We start from the raw sequence: 7,052 nt of genomic DNA on the forward strand, positions 1-7,052 counted from the left end.
GGTTGAACCTGCTTGCTCCTCCTGCAAACTTCAGGTCTCAAATTCCAACTCATAGTGAGTCTCCTTCCTTCCTTCCTTCCTTCCAACTATTATCAATCTATTTTAGAGTAAGAATTCAAAAATGAGAATACTGTCACAAAAGACACACATGTATGTGTTTATCTGAACTTAAAAATTTCCTGTTGGAAAATAAGTCTTATTTGACGTTTGGTTTGACACCGAGGGTGATTAGCATATGTGGCGGATGTTATCTACAGATTGGATCTGTAGTTCCTTGTTTTGATGCATATAATAAAAGAATATGCATTATACAGTACCTTGGAAAATATAGACTCTGCAACTATTTTAACTTATGGTAAAACATTTAGATGTCATCTTTAAAATGTGTGACGAGGTGCAGAGCTTTTAAAGAGTTTTTTGGCTGGATTTCGTGGCTCATGCCTGTAATCCCTGCATTTTGGGAGGCCAAGGTGGGTGGATTACTTAAGGCCAGGAGTTCAAGACCAACCTGGCCAACATGGTGAAACCCTGTCTCTACAAAAAATACGAAAATTAGCCTGGTGTGATGGTGTGCGCCTGTAATCCCAGCTACTCGGGAGGCTAAGGTAGGAGAATCACTTGAACCTGGGAGGCAGAGATTGCAGTGAGTCAAGATTGCACCACTTTACTCCAGCCTGGGCCAGAGAGTGAGACTGTCTTGAATGTTGAGGACTGTGTTAGTCAGTGTTCTCTAGAGGGACAGAACTAATAGAATAGAAAAATATATCTGTATGTAAACGGGAGTTTAATAAGCATTAGATCCCATGATCACAAGGTCCCACAATAGGCCATCTGCAGGCTAAGGAGCAAGGACAGCCAGTCCGGGCTCCAAAACTGAAGATTGGAGTCCAGTGTTCGAGGGCAGAAAGCATCCAGCACAGGAGAAAGATGTAGGCTGGGAGGCCAGGCCAGTCTCTCTTTTCACATTTTTTCTGCCTGCTTATATTCTAGCCGAGCTGGCAGCTGATTAGACTGTGCACACCCAGATTAAAGGTGGGTCTGCCTTTCCCAGCCCATTGACTCAAATGTTAATCTCCTTTGGCAACATCCTCACAGACACACCCAGGATCAATACTCCGTATCCTTTAATCCAATCAAATTGACACACAATATTAACCATCACAAGGACCATCAGCTAGAAGCAACTGAGTGAAGGAGCAAATGTGACTTTGTATTTCACACATCAGTTACTCTTCAGGACATCATTGCACGACAACACAGTACACTCATTACCCAGAATAATCCAGAAGATACACATTCTGGTTCCTACCGTAGTTAACTGAGGCATATTAATTAGGATAATTAAAATAAAATTTCAGAGTGCTCATCAAAAAATTTACTCATTATCTAGCTCTCCGACTGTGGTAAATGTGGATATACTGTATGTTTTTAACTGCCTACTATGATGTATAAATATTTTGCCATGTAGAGAAGAAAATAAAAAGTACCATTGAGGATAAAGAATGATAAGATTATATCTAGTGGTGTTTGATACTCATCTTTGTGGGGTTTTTTTTTTTTTTTGAGACGGATTCTCACTGTCTCACCCAGGTTGAAGTGCAGTGGCATGATCTCAGCTCACTGCAGCCTCTGACTCCCAGGTTCTGTCTCAGCCCTGCTAGTAGCTGGAAATACAGGTATGTGCCACCACTCCTGGCTAATTTTGTATTTTCAGTAGAGACAGGGTTTCAGCATGCTGGCCAGGCTGGTATCCAACTCCTGACCTGAGGTGATCCACCTGCCCCAGCCTCCAAAACTGCTGGGATTATAGACGTGAGCCACTGTGCTCGGCCTTTGTCCTGTCCTTCACCTACCCCTCGAACTTGGACAAGCGAATTTCCTTGTCAGTCCTTTCTCAGGGTGAGGCAACTTGAGAATTGCATCTGTAGGGCCCAGGGCATAGCAGCACCAGTTCAGCTTCTGCAGCGTAAATGATACAGACTTGACTAATATTTTTTGATAACTTAAAAAATGAAAGATAACATGAAAGTAGTAATTCTACTACCTAATAGTTAGTGGTTTCCTTTGTAAACTAAAGTCACTGAGTAAGTCACTATGTGGCCAACCGCTTAACCACGGAGGAGGTCAATTTCTCTACCTGTCAAAAGGAGACACTGAACTAGACAGTCTCTGAGGTCACTTTCAGTCCTTACATGTTGGGATTCTTAGTGATGTCATTATAAAGCTGAAGAGAAGAGATGATCAGGAATCATTTTACTTATTCAACTATGACTGCATATCAGAAAAAAAAATCTTTTAAAGCCCTAGAATGGTTAGGCTGTCGGGTAGAAGACTTTAGAAAAATGCAAATCTCCTCTTCCCAGAAATAGTTTTCTGGAAACCAATCAAGAAAGGCATCTGAATGTTGCTCTTCCGAAAAGTGCTCACTCTTTGATCAACATGTTTGCTAACTCCTTTCTGTTAGCTTTCTTAGACTTAGCAGTTTTCTCTTCTTTCATTCTCAAATGTTTAGTTAAGAGGTAGAAGGATCATTTTGAGAAGAGGAAAGTGCAGTTTGCCTGAGATCATATTATTATGCATTAAGTCGATCTAGAGTTGATTGGGTTGTGGAAAGGCTTAAAATGGATTGTGATAAAGGTGAAGTTTGGGGAGAGGCTAGAGTCTGGTTGCTGGTGGGTTTGTGGGTGGAGCACTTGGGACAGGGTCTAGGGGAGGCCCGCTGTCACTGCTGAGCTATCCAGCATGGTGGACGGGTCCCAGTTCTTCTCCCTTTTTCAGAAGGCAGATACAAGGTGCTGCCTATGCCTGCCTAGCAGACATTCAGAAAGCAATAAAAAAGAACTATTTTCATCCAGCCAGTGAGTCCTATATAGGAGCTCCAACAATGAGGAATTTAAAAGGCTCACCTGCACATCAGAGCTTGCAGAGCCCCAGAATCAGAAAGTTGTTTTGAGAACAGATTGCGAGAATACATTCATTTCCAAGTTCCCAGGATACAGAACATTTTTTTTCTTCTACCACTTTACTTCTTATCAATAAATACCATACAATAAAGACGACTGAAGTGGCAAAGTACCTCAGCCTGCCTGGGCCACTCTGTGTTGCTCTGAAGTGGGGCAAGACTCTGGAATTAGGAAAAAATGCTTAATTGCTGTAAAGTTGGAGCATCCAGGAAAGGGATGGAAGTGCTAAAAACTGCCTCATGACAGTTTCCTTTTTTCTCCTCTAGAAATTTTTTTTTTTTTTTTTTTTTTTTGAGACAGAGTCTTGCTCTGTCGCCCAGGTTGGAGTGTAGTGGTGCAATCTCAGCGCTCACTGCAACCTCCACTTCCCGGATTCAATCAATTCTCCTGCCTCAGTCTCCTGAGTAGCTGGGATTACAGGCACCTGCCACCACACCCAGCTAATTTTTGTATTTTTTTTTTTTTTTTGAGACCGAGTTTCGCTCTTGTTACCCAGGCTGGAGTGCAATGGCGCGATCTCAGCTCATTGCAACCTCCGCCTCCTGGGTTCAGGCAATTCTCCTGCTTCAGCCTCCTGAGTAGCTGGGATTACAGGCACGTGCCAGTATGCCCAGCTAATTTTTTGTATTTTTAGTAGAGATGGGGTTTCACCATGTTGACCAGGATGATCTCGATCTCTTGACCTCGTGATCCACCCGCCTCGGCCTCCCAAAGTGCTGGGATTACAGGCGTGAGCCACCATGACCTGCCTTTTTCCCATAGCAATTTTTAAACTGATAAGAACAGATACTACACTTGATATTAGCCAAAAGGCCGAGAAGCGATCCCATAGCAATTTTTAAGTTTTCCATTTCTTATGAATCATCACAGGATGATGACAGGTCTAGATACTAAGAATTACATTAAAATGTCTTCACTGAGTGAATACCCTTCCATGCCCAAGGTAGCCCCAAATGGTATATTGGGTGACACATACTCTGCCTCAAATCTCAGTACGAAACAGAATAAAATAAGAATTCTGGACAAAGTGAAAATAACCTGAAGAGGCCATTTATAACTAAAAACAAAAACAAGTGTCCTTACTAAACAGAACTTGGGATCTGGGAAGCTGTGAAAAGTTGGTTGCTGGATGTGATGTGATAAGAAGAAAGGAATCTTAGATCAAAGACTTCAGTCTTTAAGATTTACATTTAGAAAGGAAGACTCTTAGAATCAAAGAAAGGTCAGACACGAGTGTAATGAATATAGTCAGATAGCCTGGAAGAGTTCCTGGTGCTTCGATAAGAATGCCTCACTTATCTTTCTCTTTGTATTACCTTGCATTGCACCAGGCACATGGTAAGCGTCCAGTATTTGGGTAGAGGGATAAGTTTCTAAGTGAATGCCGATACTGCCTTTGCTCTAGGGCCCTAACACAGCTGGGCAGGTGTAGACAGGGTACAAACAAGCAGCTAACAGGTCACAAAAACTGCACAGAGCAGTTGACAAGAGCAACTCTGAGGATTCAAGTGGCTTGTCTCTTTCCCCAGTAGACTCTGTTACCAACTCAGTCTCCCTCCTCTGTCCTTTGCGTTGGAAGCCTGCTCTTCCCTCCCTCTCTCAAAAGGGGGCAGCAGACAAGAGAAAATTCAGGTTCCTGACCTGCTGTGAGCAAAGCTACTCCACTCCCATGAATGATGTAATGCAGATTTCCCAAACTGTGTTCTTTTAAAAGTTAGTGGAGATTTTTTTTTTTTTTGCAGGGAAATTATGAATCCAAAATTTAGAAGTGTGAGGAAATCTACACTAAAACTGTTTCCACATGTATACTGCAACATTTCTCAGATATGAAACATTTTTTTATGTCGTGAGAACAAAGAGCATACAATATGAAGAATTTCTCAAATTTTCTGAACCATGAAACAGCCTCCTCCTTTTTTAATTCCACAGACTATCTATTAACATCTCAATGGTCATACAAGCTCTGCAGAAGATGAGTTTGGAAGCTCTGTCCTAGCAAGTCTCGTCCTATTTTCAAGCTGAAGCTGATTCTCTCGGCTTTCAGGTATCGGCTCTCTTTGCCAACAGGGAGAGAAGGATCTCGACTTTGACCAGTGCCATTTCATGGAGTAGACTTCTCTGAAGATGCAGCCTGAAGCATGGAAATATACCCCGATCCTTTACACATGCCCTTTCTCCTCCTGGTAGCTATCTCATCACTCCTGGGGGGTAAGGGCAGCCCCCAGGTTTTCACCTGGGAGTTAAAAGATCTCACCAGGGGCCTCCAGTTGTGTGTGGACCTCTATGAAGTGCTGAGTCAGGCCATGCTACTGTAAAGACTGGAGATGCCTGGACCTTTCTGGTTTTTCACCACTGTTTCAGTTGCCAGTCTCCTGTCATATGCTGCTTCCAGCCTTATTTAGAAAGTGAGAGCATGATTTGAATGGATAAACAAATGGACTAAGCATTACCTCGATTCTCTTCTACAGTTGCTATTGCTGTTGCCTTGTGAACAGTTCATATTTATATAGCACCTTAATAGTTTTTAAGATGTTTTCAAATACTTAACTGATTTTATCTTAACTAAAATCCTTTGAGAGAGTTTATGTTAGGGAATCTTTGTACTCTGGGTAACACTAGCCAAAAATGAATTTGTTGCTTGGCCTTTGAGTGGTTTATAGAACTGAAGGGAAAAATAAGAACAAGGTCTTGGAAAAAAGCAGAATAGCTCAGGAGAAACTGGTCATAGAAACTGATGGTCTTTTTTGAGACTGTTCTAGCCAGATGTAGTCTAATGCTACCTTTCAAGAGGGATAGAATATTTAATTGTCATTGTAGGTAGATGGTGGTGAACATTAATTGGCAGGCAATGTGCAATTCCCCCTTCCCCCATCATGAAAAAAACTTACAGGAATATTGACAAAGGGAGAGAGCTTGGCCTCTGGGAGAGCAATTGACAGCTTTATATGAGGCAAGTATATGTCTCCCTGTCTTAGAGATGATGAAACTGAACCTAAAGCGATTATTAGACTTGCCCAAAGTCATGGATAATAAAGTTCCTACATTAGAGTTTATATTCTTTTACTTCTGAACCAATATTTTTTCTCTTTTTTTTCTTCCTTTTATTTTTCGTTTTTTTTTTTTTTTGGACACAGGCTTTCACTCTGTCGTCCAGGCTGCAGTGCAGTGGTGCGATCTCAGCTCACTGCAACCTCTGCCTCCCAGGCTCAGGTGATCCTCCCACCTCAGCCTCCAGAGAAGCTGAAACTACAGGCATGTACAACCACAACTGGCTAATTTTTGTATTTTTTGTAGAGATGGGGTTTCACCATGTTGCCCAGGCTGATCTTGAACTCTTGGGCTCAAGTGATCCACTTACTTCAACCTCCCAAAATGCTAGGATTACAGGTGTGAGCCACTGTGCCCTGCCCCAATATTTTTTCTGTTATTACTTTATACCTCTGTGGATTCCCTTGGATGCCGCAACAGCTATCATTTATTGCAGATGACTGTGGTCAGATACTGTTCTAAATACTTTCTATATGTTAATTCATTTAATCCTCACAAAAACTCTATGAGATGGCTGCTATTGTTGTCCTTATCTTTTAGAAAAAAGGAAACTGAGTCATTAAAGAGGTTCTAGAGCTTGTAAGTGGTACAGCCAGAAGCAGAACCAAAACTAGTCCTAGAATCTACTTTCAAAATGATGCTGCAATGAAACCACATAAGATTGATGGGAAGTTTGATTGTGTATATCCTTTTCTCCTTCCTCCTTTTCTCCTGGATTTCTTTAAATACATATTTAGTGAGCAACTCAAGGTCTCAGACACCGTGCCAAACTCTGAAGGAGTGTGAACAAGGTGGTCATGACCTTGTGCTCACAATGTTGAAAGACTAATAGGGAAAACAGATTAGTAAATTATCACAGCACTCTGTTTAATGCTCCATCCGTGAGAGCAATATGTGCCCTGGGAGCACAGAGGAGATCACTTGGCCCAGTCCAGGGGAGGAAGGTCAGAGAAGACCGAAGTACCTTGCAAATGTGGATGGGTAGGGAGTGAGGGGGGATAGAAAAGAGTATATCAGTCAGTCCCTCAGCATAGAAGGGCA

At 42.0% G+C, this 7,052-nt stretch overlaps 1 pseudogene; it reads right to left on the reverse strand.

The window, feature by feature from the left end:
• Positions 1-3,674: 3,674 nt before the first annotated feature.
• Positions 3,675-3,788, reverse strand: LOC135268622 (U2 spliceosomal RNA; annotated as a pseudogene).
• Positions 3,789-7,052: the final 3,264 nt, after the last annotated feature.

The sequence above is a fragment of the Aotus nancymaae genome, unplaced genomic scaffold (genome assembly GCF_030222135.1).
Source record: "Aotus nancymaae isolate 86718 unplaced genomic scaffold, 86718_ANA_hifiasm-v0.15.2.pri h1tg000040l, whole genome shotgun sequence".
In the NCBI taxonomy this organism is placed as follows: domain Eukaryota; kingdom Metazoa; phylum Chordata; class Mammalia; order Primates; family Aotidae; genus Aotus; species Aotus nancymaae.